Here is a 23,157-nt window from a genome sequence, read left to right as displayed (position 1 = left end):
GTAAGGCAAGCTTAGTTAGTCACCGAGCTGAACACGTTGTGTATGAACCGGTCGGGACTCTGTAAGCCGTCGGACATCAACCTGTGTATATAAAGGGGTGACCCGGTAGCAGGTTAACTCAAGTAACAAACAATCGAGAGCAAGGTCAAGCGTATTTGCTCCCTGGTAATCAAAACCCTAGCAATACAACACAAAGTCGGAGTAGGCTTTTACCTCGTTGAGAGGGGTTGAACCTGGGTAAACTCTCTGTGTCTTTTGTTCCGTTTAACCCCTTCAAGCTAACCTAGTTGTGATGGCTCCACGACTAACTCCTTGCGCCAGGACATCTGCCGTGTCAAGTCCATGACACCCTCTGTGATGGTGTCTAGATTGGATCTATGGTTTCTGGAACTTGCGGCGGCTGGAAATGATTTTCGTCGACTCCCCTAGGGTTTCTAGAATATTGGGGTATTTATAGAGCAAAGAGGCAGTGTGGGAGGCCACCGAGGTGGGCACAACCCACCAGGGCACGCTTGGGCCCCCAGGAATGCCCAGGTGGGTTGTGCCCCCTCGGGGCACCCCTCAAGTACTTCTTTGGCCCAACGTGTGTCTTCTGGCCCAGAAAAATTCTCCAAAAAGTTTCGCTGTGTTTGGACTCCGTTTGGTATTGATTTTCTGCGAAGTAAAAAAAACAAGCAAAAAACAGCAACTAGCACTAGGCCCTATGTCAATAGGTTAGTCCAAAAAATGATATAAAGTTGCTATAAAATGATTGTAAAACATCCAAGAATGATAATATAACAACATGGAACAATAAAAAATTATAGATACGTTGGAGACATATCAGCATCCCCAAGCTTAATTCCTGCTCGTCCTCGAGTAGGTAAATGATAAAAACAAATTTTTTGATGTGGAATGCTGCCTAACATGTTCATCACATATTATTTTCTTTGTAGCATGGACATTTGGACTTTTAGATGATTCAAAGAAATAGTCTAGTTTTGACATGAAGATTTCAATACTCAAGCATATCAACAAGCAACCATGTCTTTCAAAATATCAACACTAAAGCAAGCTATCCCTAGCCCATTGTGCCTAATCATTGATACATTCATGAAACACACTCGCATATTAGCTACAGCCAATGCTCAAGTACGATCATAGTGCCCCTTAGTTGGTTCTTTATAAGAGAAGATCGAGACTCAAATAAAATAATTGCATAAAGTAAAAGAAAGGCCCTTCGCAGAGGGAAGTAGGGATTTGTAGAGGTGCCAGAGCTCAAAGCGAAAACATAGAGATAAAAAATCTTGGGTGGCACGCATTTCCTGTCATGAAAATGATCGAGATGTTCCTAATACTTTCCATGCTAGATATATCATATGCAGGTCCCAAATAGAAAATAAAGATTATTCCCTTTTCCACCATACTTTCACATTGCACGGCTAATTGGATCCACATGTGCCGTCCATACCAACACTTTCCAAGGAATTTATTATTTGATAACATAAAGTAAATTCATTTTTCATTTTGGGACTGGGCATCCCCATTACCTTTGTTGTACTCTCGTGCAATGACAAGTGAATAAACACTCATCTTGAGAATAACACATCTAGCATGGAAACATATCAACCACCCCCTACCGTTTCATGAGCGTTACGAGCACACAAAAGAGAAATTTATTTTGAAAGCTAGAGATGGCACATACAAATTTGCTTAGAACGGCAAAAGAATACCATGTATAGGTAGGTATAGTGGACTCATGTGGCAAAACTGGGTTTAAGGATTTTAGATGCACAAGTAGTGATCATACTTAGTGCAAATGAAGGATAGCAAAAGATTGAGAAGCATCCAACCAAGAAACGAAAAATCTCATAAGCGAGCATTAAGAATAACTAACACTGAATACAGCACCACAAGTAGGATATAATTTTATTGCATAACCATTGACTTTCGTGCTTGCATAGGGAATCACAAACCTTAACACAAATATTCATACTAAAGTAAAATTACTCATCAACATGACTCACATATTACAAGGAATCAAGTTTATTTTTTCCATTGTTCTTCATGAAAGTTCTTATTATATCCCTCTTGAATATCTATCACTTTGGGACTAATTTCTTATGTTGGTTTTGATAGCTCAAACAAATCTAAGTGAAGAACATGAGCATATAAAAAATCTTCTCTTAAAATAATGTAAGTGAAGCATGCTAGAATTTCTTTAAAAAATTACTAACTCTCAAATAAATCTAAGTGAAGCATCAGAGCATTTCTTCAAAAATATTAAAGCACGTCGTGCTAAAAAAAGATATAAGTGAAGCACTAGAGCAATTCCATAGCTCAAAAAGATTTAAATGACACATACAGAGCAATTCTAAAAATTTATAGCATAATTTTGGCTCTCTCAAATAGGTGTGTACATCAAGGATAGATGACTAAAAATAAGAAGCAAAACAAGCAAAGACTCATATCATACAAGACGCTCCAAGCAAAACTCATGATATGTGACGAATAAAAATATAGGTCCAAGTAAAATACCGATGGTCGTTAGAAGAAAGAGAGGATGCCACTCAGGCATCCCCAAGCTTAGTTGATTGCTTATCTTTTAGATAATGGTTTGGATGCCATGGGGCATCCCCAAGCTTAGGCTCTTCTTACTCCTTATTCCTTCATCCATCATGATCTCACCCAAAACTTGAAAACTTCAATCACACAAAACTTAACAAAACCTTCGTGAGATCCGTTAGTCTAACAAAGCAAATCACTACTATAAGTACTGTTGCAAACCCATTCATATTTTATTTTTGCATTATATCTAATGTATTCCAACTTTTGTATAGATTATACCCTCCAATACAAACCATAGATTCATCAAAATAAGCACACAATGCAAAGAAATAGAATCTGCTAAAAACAGAACTATCTGTAGTAATCTGAAAACTTTGAATAATTTTGTTACTCCAAAAATTCTGAAACATTAGGACAACGTGGGAAATTTGTACACCCGTCTTGTGTACAAAAATCAGGATTTTATCGTGCTCCTGTTAAAAACAAAAATTATTTTTCTAAACGCAAAACTTTCTGTTTTTCAGCAAGATCAAATCAACTATCACCCAAAATCATCCCAAAGGCTTTGCTTGGCACAAACGATAATTAAAACATAAAAAACACAATCATAACAATAGTATAATTGTGCAAACACTCAAGAACAGAAAGAAAAAGACAAAAATAAATTTTATTCATTGGATTGCCTCCCAACAAGCGTTATCGTTTTATGCCCCTAGCTAGGCATAATGCAAAAATCTAAGTATTGTCATCTTTATTTCTAGTTCTATAATGACAAAAGGTGACTAACAAAATTGCACACGAAAAACAAATCTGACGATAAAACGGCGAATGAAAAAGAGGGCGAATAAAATGGCAAATTTTGTGAAGTGGGGGAGATGAAAACGAGAGGCAAATGGCAAATAATGTAAATTGCAAGGAGATGAGATTTGTGATTAGGAACCTGGTAGATATTGGTGATGTCTCCCCGGCAACAGCACCATAAATTCCTTTTGATGCGGCTTGAGCTATGTCAGTATTTCCCCAAAGAGGAAGGGATGATGCAGCACAACTACGGTAGGTATTTCCCTCAGTGATGAGACCAAGGTTATCAAACCAGTAGGAGAATGTAACGCCCTCGATGTGGCTATATCTCCTACGTGTTGAAGCACAACTTAGAGGCATAACTGCATTGAAAGCAATGTCGCAAGCAAGGTAATCTTCACAACATCCCATGTAAATAAATAAAAGGGGAAAGGATACATAGTTGGCTTACACTCGCCACGTCACACAAATACATGAATAACATTACAATCATCCAATACACTCATGGTCCGACTACGGTACCAAAATAAAGATCAACCCCCACATGCGACAAAGTCCCCGATTGCCCCAACTAGGCACCACTACTGATCATCTGGGAAAGACACATAGTAACGATGAGAGTCTTCATCGAACTCCCACTTGAGCTCAAGCGCATCGTCTGGAACGGTATCATCGGTCCCTGCATCTGGTTTTGGGAGTAAACTGTGAGTCACGGGGACTCTGCAATCTCGCACCCTCGCGATCAAGACTATTTAAGCTTATATGTAAGGCAAGGTATGATGTGGAGCTGCAGCAAGCGACTAGCATATATGGTGGCTAACATACGCAAATGAGAGTGAGAAGAGAAGGCAAAAGCACGGTCAGACCACTATGATCAAGAAGTGATCCTAGAACAACCTACGTCAAGCATTACTCCAACACTGTGTTCACTTCCCGGATTCCGCCGAGAAGAGACCATCACGGTTACACACGCGGTTGATTCATTTTAATTAAGTTAAGTTTCAGGTTATCTACAACCGGACATTAACAAATTCCCATCTGCCCATAACCGCGGGCACGGCTTTCAAAAGTTCAAATCCCTGTAGGGGAGTCCCAACTTAGTCGATCACAAGCTCTCACGGTCAACGAAGGATATTCCTTCTCCGAGACATTCCGATCAGACTCGGCATCCCGGTTACAAGACATCCTCGACAATGGTAAAACAAGTCCAGCAACACCGCCCGAATGTGCCGACAAATCCTGATAGGAGCTGCACATATCTCGTTCTCAGGGCACACTCAGATAGGTCAAGCTACGAGTAAAACCAACCCTCAAGTTTCCCCGAGGTGGCCCCGCAGGCTGCCTAGTTCGGACCAACACTCAGAGGAGCACTGGCCGAGGGGGGTTTAAATAAAGATGACCCTTGGGCTCCGGAAACCCAAGGGAAAAAGAGGCTAGGTGGAAAATGGTAAAACCAAGGTTGGGCATTGCTGGAGGAGTTTTATTTAAGGCGAACTGTCAAGGGGTTCCCGTTATAACCCAACCGCGTAAGGAACGCAAAATCCGGGAACATAACACCGATATGACGGAAACTAGGGCGGCAAGAGTGGAACAAAACACCAGGCATAAGGCCGAGCCTTCCACCCTTTACCAAGTATATAGGTGCATTAAAATAACAAGATAATATTGTGATATCCCAACAATAAACAATGTTCCAACAAGGAACAATCTCCAATCTTCACCTGCAACTAGCAATGCTATAAGAGGGGCTGAGCAAAGCGGTAACATAGCCAAACAATGGTTTGCTAGGACATGGTGGGTTAGAGGTTTGACATGGAAATATGGGAGGCATGATAAGCAAGTGGTAGGTATCGTAGCATAGGCATAGCAAAAGAGCGAGCATCTAGCAAGCAAAGATAGAAGTGATTTCGAGGGTATGATCATCTTGCCTGCAAAGTTGTCAGAGTTGACTTGATCCTCATAAGCGAACTCAACAAGCTCCTCGTTCACGAACTCGTCTCCCGGCTCTACCCAAACAAGAACAACAAGCCAAAAGGAGCACAATCAACCACGTGCAATGCTCAAGCAACATGATGCAAACATGGTATGATATGCAGGATGCGGTATGTGATGCATATGCAAGATTTGACAAGGAATGATTGAACATGGCCTCAAATTGGAAATCCAAGAGTGCCACTGGAAAGGTGAGGTGATTTCGGTTGAAATCGATATGAAGATCACCGGAATCGGATACACGGTTTGGAAATGGCAAGCAAAACAAATATGGCACCGGTCTGTGATAATCAGCAAGTGACCAACTAAATGCATCTAGATAAATATGCTACAACACTCAAACATGACAACAAAATACATGGCAGGGATCCACTAATGATGCTTGACAAAAGATGAACACTGAGCTACGGCTAATTCAACCATTAGCAGGTTCAAACAAGCATGGCAAAAGTGCAAATGATAACAGGTTTCAGACTTAGTGAAATTAACACAAGTCTGGAATTTATCATCAGGAAGCAAACTTTAGAGCATGAAAACTACATGCTACAGGAACTTAACATGGAAAGGCAAGGCATGGCATGAAGCTACTCAAAGCACTTAAGAAAAGTCCCTTAGTGACCTTGAGCCAAAAGGGATCAGAAAATACAATTGCAAGCATGTGAACATGGCAAAAACATAAACAGATTCAGACTTAGTGAAAAACTGGAGCATGGAAAATAGTTAACGAGTAGGCATGTTTACGAGCTCGATGCACTCACTATAGAGCATTTCATGACAAACTAAGCATACACCCATGAAGAAGGCCTGGCATAGGAGCTAGACATGGCAAGAACAATAACATAGCATGCACAGATCAATAGCAACATCCTCGGCAAAATCGCTAAACATGTCAACAATCTGTCAGGATTCACTTTATAGCCAAAGTAGAGCTCGATTGACTCAAGCTAGGGTAATCCATAATTGCAAAAAAAGACATGGATAGATATAGCACCACAATGTTAACAAAACATCCTTATTGATCATCCTCAAAAGAGGCACGGATCACTAGGAAACAACATGAACATATGGCATAACAACAAAAACAGAACAAGGACTTGGAGAAATTCTAAGTCCCTGAAATCAGCATTACCGATTATGCTACTTTGCAAGCTTGTGCTAGTCACCACGAATATCACAAAAATATATGGCAATCACCTCTGTAAAGAGGACATGGCATATAAAAAAACACGTGTAGAGCTCGGGATCATAGCATGCACACATTAATCATGGCAAAAATGACAAAATGCCATTTGCTGAAACAGATCTGACAAATTCATCCATAGCCCTCTTCCAACGACATTTCGGGCATCAATATGAGCTCAAATGAAAATGATGCAATGAGATGAAATGATGTACTCGTCGAGACGAACATTTTGATATGCTACACGCACAAATCGGATCTATGATGAGAGAGTTATGACATGCCAAAGTTTGCAAAAAAATTAGGGTTCGGGGATGAAAAGTCAACCGTCTTCGAAATCCCAGATCTGGATTCGGGCGGTTTACTGTAGCTGCACTGTTCATCGACGGAGTCCGATGTTCGCCGAAGGCCAAAGAACTCGCCGGAGACGTCGAAGAACTTGCCGGATCCGGGGTGCGGCAGAGGCGGCGGAGGACGGCGGGACGGCGGGCGTCGCCGGGCGGCGACAGGCGGCGGTCGCCGGCGAAGGCGAGCGGCCGGAGAGGAGGTCGCCGGCGTCGGTGTTTGCGGTGGCCGGAGCGGCGGAGTTGCAGGGCGGCTCAGGCGGCGCACGGCCGCGCGGGAGGAGGAGGAAGACCCGGGCGGCGGCGGACATGTCCGTCGGCGGCGTGAGGAATTTTTAGGGTTTCGGGGGAAGAAGACCCGTGATTTCGAAAGGGGATCTATATATAGGCGTAGAGGGAGCTAGGAAGCTCCAAATGGAGTGTGGTTTTCGGCCACGCGATCGTGATCGAACGTTCTAGACGATGGAGGGGTTATTGGTGGGTTTTGGGCCAAATTGGAAGGGTGTTGGACTGCAACACACACGAGGCCTTCTCGGTCCCTCGGTTAACTGTTGGAGTATCAAACGAAGTCCAAATGGCACGAAACTTGACAGGCGGTCTACCGGTAATAAACCAAGGCCGCATGACAAGTCTCGGTCCAATCCGGAAATGTTTAACCCCCACACACGAAAAGAGGTAGAAAGGACCACCGGAGGACATAGGAGCGCCGGAATGCAAAACGGACAACGGGGAAAATGCTCGGATGCATGAGACGAACACATATGCAAATGCAATGCACATGATGACATGATATGAGATGCATGACAAAGACAACAACACACAGAGACAAAAACCCGACAACGACGAAATGAAATAACTTAGTGCCGGAAACGGCAAGAGTTGGGATACATATAAGGTAAATTACATCCGAGGTGTTACAGAGAACCATGCAACACTACGTGAACGGCACCTGCACATAAAGAACAAATACTTACAACCCGACGTAAAAGGGGGGTTGTCAATCCCTCTCGGGTCAAAAGATAGATAAAATTGTAGTAGATTGGATAAATAGATCTCCCGGGAATGCGAGATAAAATAAATAAATAAAAATTGCAGCAAGGTGTCTTGGGGTTTTTGGATTAATAGATCTGAAAATAAAAGCAAATAAAAATAGATCTTGAAGGCAAATGTGATAAAGAAGAGACCCGGGGGCCGTAGATTTCACTAGTAGCTTCTTTTGAGAAAAATAGCATATGGTGGGCAAACAAATTACTGTTGGGAAATTGATAGAACTTTAAATAATCATGATGATATCCAGGCAATGATCATTATATAGGCATCACGTCCAAGATTAGTAGACCGACTCCTACCCATCTACTACTATTACTCCACACATCGACCGATATCCAGTATCCATCTAGTGTATTGAGTTCATGGAGAAACGGAGTAATGCAATAAGAATGATGACATGATGTAGACAAGATCTATTCATGTAGGAATGGACCCCATCTTGTTAACCTTAATAGCAACGATACATACGTGTTGTTTCCCCTTCTGTCACTGCGATCGAGCACCGTAAGATCGAACCCATCACAAAGCACCTCTTCCCATGGCAAGAAAAATCGATCTAATCAGCCTAACTAAACAAAAGATTCAAAGAAGAAATATGAGGCTATAAGTAATCATGCATAAGAGAGATCAAAATACTCAAATAACTTTCATGGAAAAAAACATAGATCTGATCATAAACTCAAAGTTCATCGGATCTCAACAAACACACCGCAAAAAGAGTTACATCAAATAGATCTCCAAGAGACCATTCTATTGAGAATCAAAAGAGAGAGAGGAAGCCATCTAGCTACTAACTACGGACCCGTAGGTCTATAATGAACTACTCACGCACCATTGAAGAGGCACCAATGAGGATGATGAACCCCTCCGTGATGGTGTCTAGATTGGATCTGTGGTTTCTAGAACTTGCGGCGGCTGGAATTGATTTTCGTCGACTCCCCTAGGGTTTCTAGAATATTGGGGTATTTATAGAGCAAAGAGGCGGTGTGGGAGGCCACCAAGGTGGGCACAACCCACCAGGGCGCGCCTGGGCCCCCAGGCGCGCCTAGGTGGGTTGTGCCTCCCTTGGGGCACCCCTCTGGTACTTCTTTGGCCCAGCGCGTGTCTTCTGGCCCAGAAAAATTCTCCAAAAAGTGCCACTGCATTTGGACTCCATTTGGTATTGATTTTCTGCGAAGTAAAAAGCAAGCAAAAAACAGCAATTGGCACTGGGCACTATGTCAATAGGTTAGTCCCAAAAAATGATATAAAGTTGCTATAAAATGATTGTAAAACATCCAAGAATGATAATATAACTGCATGGAACAATCAAAAATTATAGATACGTTGGAGACGTATCAGGGCCCGCGGGACGCAACCTGACAAGATCGGGACGACGACGCCCTGGCAAGGAGGGTGAAGCCGGTGGACATAAGGAGCGACTAGGTGATGCCCTAGTGGCCACCCCAGCACCAGCGGAACGCGGTAGGAGGGACGACGACATGGAGGATGAAGTCGTAGTCCATGGGGAAGCCTACTAGAGTCCAGCTGGAGGAGGCGAGGACATCCACACCCAATGCCCCGACAAATCGCTCTGTCGGGGAGAAGACCAGGTGTAGATGATGGTGCTACCGGCACCTGGCTGTTGGTGACGGTGTGTCCAACATTCAGCTAGAGTCCATGTCATTGCCTTCGTGCTTGATGATAGGGGCTGTCGTCGTCCTACCCACCGGTGTCACTATCGCTCGAGGAGGATCTTTCATCATCAGTTGACCTCTCCACGCAACACCCTAAACAAGCACCCGAGCATTTCAAGTCCTTGATGGAGAGCAGATCAGCCTCCATTAACTTAAAATGAAGGATGTGCCCCTCCGCCAAGCTATGGGCATGTGCGAAGGTTTTCCAGCCACGCTGGAGAAGCATAACATGAGGTGCGGGAAACTCAATGTCCACCCGCATGTTGCCATTACAGCAACCTCTCATGTGCAACTTCAACCCTGGTGGCTATTCAACCTCCATCACCCTCGCAAAAGGGGCAGGGAGTCGAAGACGGCTGCACGGGGGCTCGCGTAGCCTAACAAGGAACTTCGCGTGGCCTAACAAGGAACTCCAACGCCGTGTCTCCAACATGGCCCTCTCATGGAGTCAAAGCGGCTAGGGAAGGAGTGGCCGGGGCACCACCGCATACTACCCGGCCCCAAGCACCTCGCCGACCATGACCGCGTCCAGCAGCTCCGCCTTGTGCACTGGATTTTGCCCCTATGTCCCTAGCAGAGGCAGGGATACGGTGCCAAGAAGAAGCCCTTGTGGCCGCCGCCGAAGCTTGATACGTCTCCAACGTATCTATAATTTTTTATTGTTCCATGCTATTATATTATCTGTTTTGGATGTTAGTGTGCTTATTTATACACTTTTATATTATTTTTGGGACTAACCTACTAACCCAAGGCCCAGTGCAAATTGCTATTTTTTTTGCCTATTTCAGTGTTTCGCAGAAAAGGAATATCAAACGGAATAAAACCTTCGGGAGAGTTATTTTAGGAACAAGCGTGATCTAGGGGACTTGGAGTGGACGTCAAGCAACCAACGAGGAGGCCACGAGGTAGGGGGGCGCGCCTACCCCCTGGGCGCGCCCTCCCTCCTCGTGGCTCCACCGACCTACTTCTTCCTCCTATATATATATTCATATACCCCGAAAACATCCAGGAGCACCACGAAACCCTATTTCCACCGCCGTAACCTTCTGTACCCAAGAGATCCCATCTAGGGGCCTTTTCCGGAGCTCCACCGAAGGGGGAATCGATCACGGAGGGCCTCTACATCAAGTCCATGGCCCCTCCGATGATGTGTGAGTAGTTTACTTCAGACCTTCGGGTCCATAGTTATTAGCTAGATGGCTTCTTCTCTCTCTTTGGATCTAAATACAATGTTATCCTCGATCTTATTGGAGATCTATTTGATGTAACTCTTTTTGCGGTGTGTTTGTCGAGATCCGATGAATTGTGGGTTTATGATCAAGTTTATCTATGAACAATATTTGATTCTTCTCTGAAATCTTTTATGTATGATTGGTTATCTTTGCAAGTCTCTTCGAATTATCAGTTTGGTTTGGCCTACTAGATTGATCTTTCTTGCAACGGGAGAAGTGCTTAGCTTTGGGTTCAATCTTGCGGTGTCCTTTCCCAGTGACAGCAGGGGCAGCAAGGCGCGTATTGTATTATTGCCACTGAGGATAAAAAGATGGGGTTTATATCATATTGCTTGAGTTTATCCCTCTAGATCATGTCATCTTGCCTAATGCATTACTCTGTTCTTATGAACTTAATACTCTAGATGCATGCTGGATAGCGGTCGACGTGTGGAGTAATAGTAGTAGATGCAGAATCGTTTCGGTCTACTTGTCGCGGACGTGATGCCTATATACATGATCATGCCTAGATATTCTCATAATTATGCATTTTTCTATCAATTGCTCGACAGTAATTTGTTCACCCACCGTAATACTTATGCTATCTTGAGAGAAGCCACTAGTGAAACCTATGGCCCCCGGGTCTATTCTCCTTTATATTAATCTTAAGTCAACAAGCTATTTTTTTATTTTGCAATCTTTATTTTCCAATCTATATCATAAAAATCCCAAAAATATTTATCCTATTATTATTATCTCTATCAGATCTCACTCTCGTAAGTGACCCTGAAGGGATTGACAACCCCTTTATCGCGTTGGTTGCAAGGTTCTTATTTGTTTGTGTAGGTACGAGGGACTTGCGTGTAGTCTCCTACTGGATTGATACTTTGGTTCTCAAAAACTGAGGGAAATACTTACGCTACTTTGCCGCATCACCCTTTCCTCTTCAAGGGAAAACCAATGCAGTGCTCAAGAGGTAGCAAGACGGATTTCTGGCGCCATTGCCGGGGAGATCTACGCACAAGTCAAGGCATACCAAGTACCCATCACAAACTCTTATCCCTCGCATTACATTATTTGCCATCTGCCTCTCGTTTTCCTCTCCCCCACTTCACCATTGCCGTTTTATTCGCCCTCTTTTTTCGTTCCCCTTCTCTCTTCTAGTTCGTCTCTTTTTTCGCTTGCTTCTTGCGTCGCCGTGTGTCGTCATGGCTAGTCCTTTTATCATTGTTAGTACTCCCGATCATGAAGTTCTTAATTTTAAACAAAGGGAGGGAGAAAATCTAAAAGATACTTGGCATAGAATTTGCAATGCTCCGAATAGATCTACTAGGAAGCAATCCACTTCCGTTCTTCTTAGCAATTTTTATGTAGGCATCACTCCTTGGAATAGATATATTCTTGATACCATTACCGGAGGGAATTTCTTGGGTAGCCATACTTTTGATTCTTATAATGCTATGATAGATTTGTTTGGCCCACCACCTCTTTTGGTTAATGGAACTGTTTTAACTTTGGAACATGTGATGCAAAGGCTTGAAATTATTGAAAATAAAGTTGCCTCTATGGAGTTGATTGAAAATTTGGATAAAAAGATCCATAACCAAATCACTAAATTTGGATCTAAAGTAGGGGATACTCTGAATTTTTTTAAAGAAAAGAACCTACAATTAACGAAAGAATAGATCAAAATTCTACAAGAATTGGTAAACTTGAGGATATCATTACTAATTTAGGGTCTGCCTTTTCATCCGTTAAAAATACTCCAAATCCTCCTACTACCAAGATTGCTAAATTAATGTATGTTCCTAAAAATAAGGGTGAATCTTCTAGTAAGGAAAATGCGGATCTCAAATGAATAAGTGTTCACCCCAACTTCTTCAATATCATTAAGGAACCTTTTGCTACAAATGAATTTCCTAATTTCTTGCCTAGTAGTTTTATCATTAATAAAAAGAAGGAAATGCCCAAGGGTTATAAGTGTTCCATTTAAGAATTGCATGCCAAAGATGATAACACCTAGATCTATTCTTGCTTTTATGCCTAGCTAGGGGCGTTAAACGATAGCGCTTGTTGGGAGGCAACCCAATTTTATTTTTGTTCCTTGCCTTTTGGTTCTGTTTAGTAATAAATAATTCCTATAGCCTCTGTTTAGATGTGGTTTTGTGTTTTTAGTTAGTGTTTGTGCCAAGTAGAACCTTTGGGAAGACTTGGGGAAAGTCTTTGCGATCTTGCTGGAAAAAACAGAAACTTTAGCACTCACGAGATTTGCTGCCATTTTTTACTGGAGAGAACGATTAAGTTTATTATTTTTGCAGATAATTAATATATAAATTCCTCACGTCCAGAAATGTATTTTAGATTTTTTTGGGTTACAGAAGTATTCAAAGCCTACAAATTACTACAGACTGTTCTGTTTTTGACAGATTCTGTTTTCATGTGTTGTTTGCTTATTTTGATGCATCTATGGCTAGTATCGGAGGTTATGAACCTTAGAGAAGTTGGAATACAGTAGTTTTAACACCAATATAAATAAACAATGAGTTCACTACAGTACCTTAAGTGGTGGTTTGTTTTCTTTTACTAACGGAGCTCATGAGATTTTTTGTTTAAGTTTTGTGTTGTGAAGTTTTCAAGTTTTGGTTAAAGATTTGATGGATTATGGAACAAGGAGTGGCAAGAGCCTAAGCTTGGGGATTCCCATGGCACCCCAAGGTAAAATTCAAGGACAACCAAAAGCCTAAGCTTGGGGATGCTCCGGAAGGCATCCCCTCTTTCGTCTTCTTCTATCGGTAACTTTACTTGAGGCTATATTTTTATTCACCACATGATATGTGTTCTGCTTGGAGCGTCTTGTATGATTTGATTCTTTGATTTCTAGTTTACCACAATCATCCTTGCTGTACACACCTTTTGGCAGAGACACACATGAATTGAAATTTATTAGAATACTCTATGTGCTTCATTTATATCTTTTGAGCTAGATAATTTTGCTCTAGTGCTTCACTTATATCTTTTAGAGCACGGTGGTGGTTCTATTTTATAGAAATTATTGATCTCTCATGCTTCACTTATATTATTTTGAGAGTCCTTTAGAACAGCATGGTAATTTGCTTTGGCTATGAAACTAGTCCTAATATGATAGGCATCCAAGATGGGTATAATAAAAACTATCATAGAAAGTGCATTGAATACTATGAGAAGTTTGATACTTGATAATTGTTTTGAGATATAAAGGTGGTGATATTAGAGTTGTGCTAGTTGAGTAGTTGTAAATTTGAGAAATACTTGTTTTGAAGTTTGCAAGTCCCGTAGCATGCACGTATGGTAACCGTTGTGTAACAAATTTGAAACATGAGGTGTTCTTAGATTGTCTTCCTTATGAGTGGCGGTCGGGGACGAGCGATGGTGTTTTCCTACCAATCTATTCCCCTAGGAGCATGCGCATAGTGCTTGGTTTTTGATGACTTGTAGATTTTTGCAATAAGTATGTGAGTTCTTTATGACTAATGTTGAGTCCATGGATTATACGCACTCTCACCCTTCCATAATTGCTAGCCTATCCGGTACCGTGCATTTCCCTTTCTCACCTTGATAGTTGGTGCAAACTTCACTGGTGCATCCAAACCCCGTGATATGATACGCTCTATCACACATAAACATCCTTATATCTTCCTCAAAATAGCCACCATACCTACCTATTATGGCATTTCCATAGCCATTCCGAGATATATTGCCATTCAACTTTCCACTATTTCATTCATGACACGCTTCATCATTGTCATTTTGCTTTGCATGATCAGGTAGTTGACATCATATTTGTGGCAAAGCCACCATGCATAATTTTTCATACATGTCACTCTTGATTCATTGCCCTTCCCAGTATACCGCCGGAGGCATTCATATAGAGTCATATTTTGTTCTAGTATCAAGTTGTAATCATTGAGTTGTAAATAGGTAGAAGTGTGACGATCATCATTAATAGAGCATTGTCCCAAAAAAAGAAAAAAAGAAAGGCCCAAAATAGGCCCCAAAAAGCGAAAAAGGGGAAATAAAAAGGGCAATGCTACTATGTTTTTTCCACACTTGTGGTTCAAAGTAGCACCATGATCTTTATGATAGAGAGTCTCTTGTTTTGTCACTTTCATATACTATTGGGAATTTTTCATTATAGAACTTGGCTTGTATATTCCAACAATGGGCTTCCTCAAATGCCCTAGGTCTTCGTGAGCAAGCAAGTTGGATGCACACCCACTTAGTTTCTTTTGTTGAGCTTTCATACATTTATAGCTCTAATGCATCCGTTGCATGGCAATCCCTACTCCTTGCATTGACATCAATTGATGGGCATCTCCCTAGCCCATTGATTAGCCTCGTCGATGTGAGACTTTCTCCTTTTTGTCTTCTCCACATAACTCCTTACCATTATTCTATTTCACCCATAGTGCTACATCCATGGCTCACGCTCATGTATTGCGTGAAAGTTGAAAAAAGTTTGAAATTACTAAATTATGAAACAGTTGCTTGGCTTGTCATCGGGTTGTGCAAGATGAGAGCATTCTCGTGTAACGAAAATGAAGCATGACCAAACTATATGATTTTGTAGGGATGAACTTTCTTTTGCCATGTTATTTTGAGAAGACATGATTGCTTAGTTAGTATGCTTGAAGTATTATTATTTTTATGTCAATATTAAACTTTTGTCTTGAATCTCTCGGATCTGAACATTCATGCCACAATAAAGAAAGTTACATTGATAATTATGCTAGGTAGCATTCCACATCAAAAATTCTGTTTTTATCATTTACCTACTCGAGGACGAGCAGGAATTAAGCTTGGGGATGCTTGATATGTCTCCAACATATCTATAATTTTTAATGTTCCATGCTATTATATTATCTGTTTTGGATGTTAATGGGCTTATTTATACAATTTTATATTATTTTTGGGACTAACCTACTAACCCAAGGCCTAGTGCAAATTGCTGTTGTTTCGCCTATTTCACTGTTTCGTAGAAAAGGAATATCAAACGGAATCCAAACGGAATAAAACCTTCAGGGGAGTTATTTTTGGAACAAACGTGATCCAGGGGACTTGGAGTGGACGTCAAGCAACCAACAAGGAGGCCACGAGGCAGGGGGCGTGCTTACCCCCCTAGGCGCGCCCTCCCCCCTCGTCGGCCCCTCGTGGCTCCATCGACCTACTTCTTCCTCCTATATATATTCATATACCCCGAAAACATCCAGGAGCACCACGAAACCCTATTTCCACCACCGTAACCTTCTGTACCCAAGAGATCCCATCTTGGGGCCTTTTCTGAAGCTCCGCCAGAGGGGGAATTGATCACGGAGGGCCTCTACATCAACTCCATGGCCCCTCCGATGATGCGTGTAGTGTCCTATTGGATTGATACCTTGTTTCTCAAAAACTGAGGGAAATACTTACGCTACTTTGCTGCATCAGCCTTTCCTCTTCAAGGGAAAACCAACGCAGTGCTCAAGAGGTAGCAGAGCTCAACTGCGCCCTCTTCCTTGCCATGGTGTAGGGGGATACAAGAAGTAGGAGGGGATGCGTGGGTGAGCCCCTCCCGTTACCTCCACACATCTTTTTATAGCGGGATGTGGCCAGGGGATGGCTCCTCACCACCCGGGAGGTAACCGCCCCGCTCCGCCCATCCGGTTAGCCTACGTCACTGACGGCATCCAGGTTCACCAAATAGCCCTCGTGCGCCAATCCATGGCCCCTCGCTTTCTTCCATGTCACTCATTCCCGCTCCCTATGCATCGGTTACTACCCCGCGCAATGCATGCGGCGTACGTGGCAGAAACGACACGCGTGGAGGGGAGAGTAAAATAGCGGTTACCTCCCCCTTCCTCGGGGTTGTGCAGGGTGCTTCAATTAACTTCCCATGCACATGGGCTTCCCCTGGCCCTCTACGTGGGAAGACCCACAACGACCGACGTCGCACGACTCACGGGAAAACCAGGAATTATTCAATTCTAGGTTAATGAAGAAGCAAATAAGATACCAGGGAAGATATTTATCCTGCCGCAGCATGGTCGAAGCGCCCGCCTGTGCATTTGTTAGGGCCTACCCCAATGATGACCGACAGCACGTGTCGGTGTCAAAATAGGCGGATCTCGGGTAGGGGGTCCCGAACTGTGTGTCTAAGGTGGATGGTAATAGGAGGCGGGGGACACAATGTTTACCAAGGTTCGGGCCCTCTCGATGGAGGTAATACCCTACTTCCTCTTGATTGATCTTGATGATATGAGTATTACAAGAGTTGATCTACCACGAGATCGTAGAGGCTAAACCCTAGAAGCTACCCTATGGTATGATTGTTGTTGTCCTACGGACTAAAACCCTCCGATTTATATAGACACCGGAGGGGCTAGGGTTACTGAGGGAGTCCTGGATTAGGGGGTGTTCGGATAGCCGGACTATACCTTCAGCCGGACTCCTGGACTATGAAGATACAAGATTGAAGACTTCGTCCCGTGTCCGGGAGGGACTTTCCTTGGCGTGGAAGGCAAGCTTGCCGATACGGATATGTAGATCTCCTACCATTGTAACCGACTCTATGTAACCCTAACCCTATCCGGTGTCTATATAAACCGGAGGGTTTTAGTCCGTAGGACGACATAGACAACAATGATCATACCATAGGCTAGCTTCTAGGGTTTAGCCTCCTCGATCTCGTTGTAGATCTACTCTTGTACTACCCATATCATCAATATTAATCAAGCAGGATGTAGGGTTTTACCTCCATCAAGAGGGCCCAAACCTGGGTAAAACTTCGTGTCCCTTGCCTCCTATTACCATCCGGCCTAGACGCACAGTTCGGGACCCCCTACCCGAGATCCGCCGGTTTTGACACCGACATTGGTGCTTTCATTGAGAGTTCCTCTGTGTCGTCGCCGTCAGGCTCGATGGCTCCTACGATCATCAATAGCGATGCAGTCCAGGGTGAGACCTTCCTCCCCGGACAGATCTTCGTCTTCGGCGGCTTCGCACTGCAGGCCGATTCACTTGGCCGTCTAGAGCAGATCGAAAGCTACGCCCCTGGCCGTCAGGTCAGATTTGGAAGTTTAAACTACACGGCTGACGTCCGCGGGGACTTGATCTTCGACGGATTCGAGCCATTGCCGAGCGCGCCGCACTGTCCCGACGAGCATGATCTAGCTCTGCCGCCGAACAGTGCCCTGAAGGCCGCACCCGCATCAGCTTCGACACTTAATTCGGAGCCAACGCGCTGATCGAGGATGGGCGGTTGGACGCCACCTCAGGGGCTGCGATCCCAACGGCGATTGAGCCGAACACCAACCCCGCACTCTGCAAGACTCGTGACTCCAAGGAGCCGGACTCCTCTTTGGACTCCGAATCCTCCGTCCCCCTGCCGATCAAATCTGATTGGGCGCCGATCATGGAGTTTACTGTCACAGACATCTTTCAGCACTCGCCTTCCGGCGATATTCTGAAGACACTAAAGTCTCTCTCTTTATCAGGAGAGCCCTGGCCGAACTACGGTCAGCAAGGTTGGGGTACGGACGATGAAGAAATTCAAAGCCCACCCACCACCCACTTTGTAGCCACTGTCGATGATTTAACCGACATGCTTGACCTCAACTCTAAAGACATCGACGGTATGGACACCGATGAAGGAGATGATGAAGAACCAGCGCCTATTGGGCCCTGGAATGCCACCTCGTCATATGACGTATACATGGTGGACGCACCAAAAGATGACGACGAGGAGCGGAAGGACGCACCGAAGGCTTGTTCCCTCGAAAAGCAGTCAAAGCGGCGCCGCAAGCGCCGCCCCAAATCCCGCCTCGACAGAAATAGAGATCACACAGACCCAGCGCTGGAGCAAGGCGAACCGCTGCCGGACAACGGCAATCAGGATAATCAAACCGAACAAACAAATCCTATCAAGGATAATGATCCGGACGACATAACGCCGGACAGGTACCCGGAGCAGCAGACTGCCCGTAAAAGGCTTGTTGCCACCACGAGGAGTCTGAAAAAACAGAAGCAAAGGCTCAAGGCCGCGCAAGACACACTCCAAATCAGATGGAGTAAAATACTCAACACAGCAGCAAGGTACGGCGACAATCGCCCCTACAAGAGCTACCCAAAGCGGAAGCTGCTACCCGAATTCGATGAGGAGGCCTCAGACCCCCCACAACCAAATATCAAAGCAGCCACCTGGTCGGATAGACGACCCCTCTACCAACACAGAGCGGCATACAACGCAGCTCACCATACAACACGCAACCAATGCGAGGGCTCGCACCCAAAGGACGGTGCAACAAGATCCATCTATGGAGCACGCAAGCGCGCCCCAGCATACAATGCAGCACAACAAACATCCGAGCAACGCGGTACACCGAGCTACAGGAGTGCCGCACACCCCCTATGTTTCACCGATGAGGTGCTGGACCACGAATTTCCCGAGGGATTCATGCTCGTAAACATAGAGGCATACGACGGAACAACAGACCCTAGGGTCTGGATTGAGGACTACATCCTTCATATCCAAATGGCTCGAGGAGATGATCTCCACGCCATAAAGTACCTACCCCTCAAGCTCAAAGGGCCAGCTCGTCACTGGCTCAAAGGCCTCAACGAAAGCTCCATTGGAAGTTGGGAAGAGCTCAAAGACGCCTTTCGGGCAAATTTTCAAGGGACTTATGTCCGACCTCCGGATGCGGACGATTTGAGTCATATAACTCAACAGCCCAAAGAGTCAGCCCGAAAGCTTTGGAATAGGTTCCTTACTAAAAAGAACCAGATTGTCGACTGTCCGGACACCGAAGCCTTAGCAGCTTTCAAGCATAGCATCCGTGACGAATGGCTCGCCAGACACCTCGGCCAAAATAAGCCGAGAACGATGGCCGCATTAACAAACCTCATGACCCGCTTTTGCGCGGGGGAGGACAGCTGGTTAGCCAGATGCAGCACCAGTGACCCCAGTACATCTGAAGTTAGAGATGGAAACGGGAAATCACGGTGCAACAGCAATAACAAACGCCGGAATAAAGAAGACAGCACGAAGGGCACGGCAGTAAATGCCGGATTCAAAAGCTCTCGGCGAGGCCAAAAGCCGCCCCCTAAAGGCACCAGGGATGAACTGTCCAGCCTCAATAAAATTCTGGACCAAGTATGTCAGATTCATAGTACCCCTGGTAAACCTGCTAATCATACCCACAGAGAATGTTGGGTCTTCAAGCAGTCCGGCAAGCTCAACCGCCGTACACAAGGGGGGGGGATACACCAAGTGAAGACGAGGATGAGCCCCCCAAGCAAGACACGGGGGAACAAAAGCAATTTCCACTAGAAGTCAAAACAGTAAACATGTTACACGTAATCAAGGGAAAAACAATGCGGCACTCCCAGGAAAGTATACCCAGGTGCCTATCACCACGAAGTCCTGCCACTGGTCATCTCAACCGATCACTTTCGACCATCACGATTACTCAGCAAGTATCCGACACGCAGGATGGGCTGCCCTGGTATTAGACCCAGTAATTGGGGGATATCACTTCACAAGGGTCTTGATGGACGGCGGCAGTAGCCTAAACCTAATATATCAGGATACAATCCGTGGGATGGGGCTAGACCCAACACAAATTCGCCATAGCAATGCTACCTTTAAAGGAGCAACGCAAGGCCCAGGGGCTCATTGTACGGGCTCCCTCCTACTACAAGTTACACTCGGCTCCCCCGATAACTTCCGTCGCGAGCATTTAACTTTCCACATCGCTCCGTTTCAAAGTGTCTATCAAGCACTGCTCGGACGCGAAGCTTTCGCTCGCTTTAATGCAATACCACACTACGCCTCCCTCACACTCAAGATGCCCAGTCCACGTGGCATCATTACAATGCACAGAAATATCAAGCGATCTCCGCGCGCCGAAGAGAGTGAGGCTGCCTTGGCCGCCGCACACTAAAGGCGCCCGGACAAACGAAAGCATCCAATAGGTCGTCAAGACCTTAGATACAACTAATCAAGTCCGGCACCGCTATTTATACCGAAATAAGTGGTCACACCCCTATTTGTCAATACAAGGGGCTCAAAACGTGCAGACAAGTGGCAATTTCTTATCATCTTGAATTATACATGGTTTCTTTAAAAACTATCCTTTTGCACGACAAATTTTTCACTTAACTTCCTCTCTTTTACAGACGATCATCGTGCTACACCCGTCCAGGATACGGCACAACGGAGACACAGGCGCAGACGTGCAGCAGGGACCTGCTCCAAGGATTCTTTTTAGATTAAGACCCTGCGTAAACCTTTTTTACTGTCTCTTGTTGATACATATCCACCGTTGAGAAGGATGCTGACCTCTTGGCATGTGGCCACGCCAGAACAATGCACGTACCTGGACACACGAGGCTTCTTACAAAGGCCACTATTTAGGCCCGGTTTATACCACAAAGACCGAATACCTTAGGGAGTATTCGGCGTCGCGAGTTTGGTCCTATATGCATCAGCTCCGAATCATTGTCTTTGGTCAAATGTTGGGTTTGCCCGGCTCCTGTGTTTTGGTGCCTTACGTTCCGCCTTGCCGGCTAAGGTAGCACCAGGAGAACTACTGCGATTGTGCCCTGGTTCATCTGGACGAGCACCTCAGTAGAGAAAGCCGAAAACTGACTGTCATGATATAGCGTGAGACTGGTCAACCACTCGATGACCTGTGGGAATGTTAGAATTCCTCCGCCTTAACAAAGGGCCGTTTCCTGGCCAGGCATGTACGCACCCCGAGATCGGGAGAGTGCAGAGCCACCAGGGGCTATCTAGTAGCCCCAGTGTCAAACTCCTATGGCTAAGTGAAAGTGCTAAAGCATTATAGTCCGGTTGCCTTGCTCGCTCCGCCATCACCTCCTTAATAGGACCAAGACGTTGGGTTAAGTGTGAATGCTTGTTTTTGTGAGCACCTCCGCATTATATGCGTGAGGGTTGAAGCCGACGGCTGCAATCTTTCAGGTTATACACATGTATACATAAACGGCCGCCCAGGAGGCATCATATTACTTCCAGGAAAAAGTATAAAAATAGCCTTATAAAAATTTATAAAAGCATTTCGCTTACAATGAGATTACATATCACTCAAACATAATATTATTTGAGCACTGGGTCTCTATCAAATGGGCACCCTCAAGAACTTCTTCAAAGTAGTGCTCGGCAGCCTTTCGACCTATAGCCGAATCCCGCGTTGCAACATTAGTAGCATCCATCTCCGCCCAATATGCCTTAACACGGGCAAAGGCCATCCGTGCGCCCTCTATGCACGCCGACCTCCTCATCGCATTAATGCGCGGCACCACATCAAGGACCTGCTGCACCAAGCTGAAATAGCTGTTCGGTTTTGACCTTCCCGGCCATAGCTGATCCACAACAGACCTCATAAAGAGTCCGGACAACCTATTTAGTTCGGCCCATTCGACTAACTGGACAGTCAATGAAAGTGGATGCTCGGGAGAATGGAATTGTCTCCAAAAGAGCTGGTCTACTCCATGGTCCGTCTGACCCTGGAAGTACTTGGCCGCATCGGCAGCGCTCGCCGCCAAATCCATATACACATCCTCCGAACTCCACAGCCGATCCAGAGGGGCATACCGTGGATCTCCGAATTTCCTCCGCAACATAAAGGATTTCCCAGCTACAATATCCCCGGCTTCCCGCAGCTCCTCCTTCTTTGCCCTCATAGCAGAGCGGAGATCCTTTTTCGTCGCAGCAGCCTCTCAAGGTCCGATGCCTTCGCTTGGTTTGACTTTTCAAGAACCCGGCAACGGTCGGCGACGGCTTTTAATTCTATAGCCATCTTGGCCATCTTATCTCGGGTCTCGCCATGCGCGGCCTTCTCGGCTTGCAACTCTTCGGCCGCCTTCATAGCAGCCGCATTACCCAACCTCGCTTGTTCCTTGGCTCGGGCAAGTTCTGCCCGCAAGGCTTCAACAGTGGCAGCTCCATCTGCAGTCACAACATATTAAAGATACTGGCATCATGCTGCACTTCCTATGTGGCATTTACCAGATATTCACACTTACCCTGTGCCTCGTCAAGCCTTTTGTTAACAAGCTCGATGTCGGCGTCTGCCGCATCCAACTGCAGCTCTAAATGGGCAAACTCGCTAGTCCGGCTAGCCATCGGAGCTTCCATCACCTACACATAGAGGCAGTATGGTTATTTCCTGGGAATATGATCCTCTGTTCGTCGTCGTTTCTGACGACAACCAGAGTCTCAGGGGCTACTATCTACATAGGGCACACCTAGCATGTGCAGGATTATCATACATTCTTTTACGTACCTCAAAGCCTGTCAGTAGACTCATAAAAGCTTCATG

Source organism: Triticum urartu, chromosome 5A (genome assembly GCF_056163025.1).
Source record: "Triticum urartu cultivar PI428250 chromosome 5A, HENAU_Tu73, whole genome shotgun sequence".
NCBI classification, from domain to species: Eukaryota; Viridiplantae; Streptophyta; class Magnoliopsida; order Poales; family Poaceae; genus Triticum; species Triticum urartu.
This window is presented reverse-complemented; position numbering follows the sequence as displayed.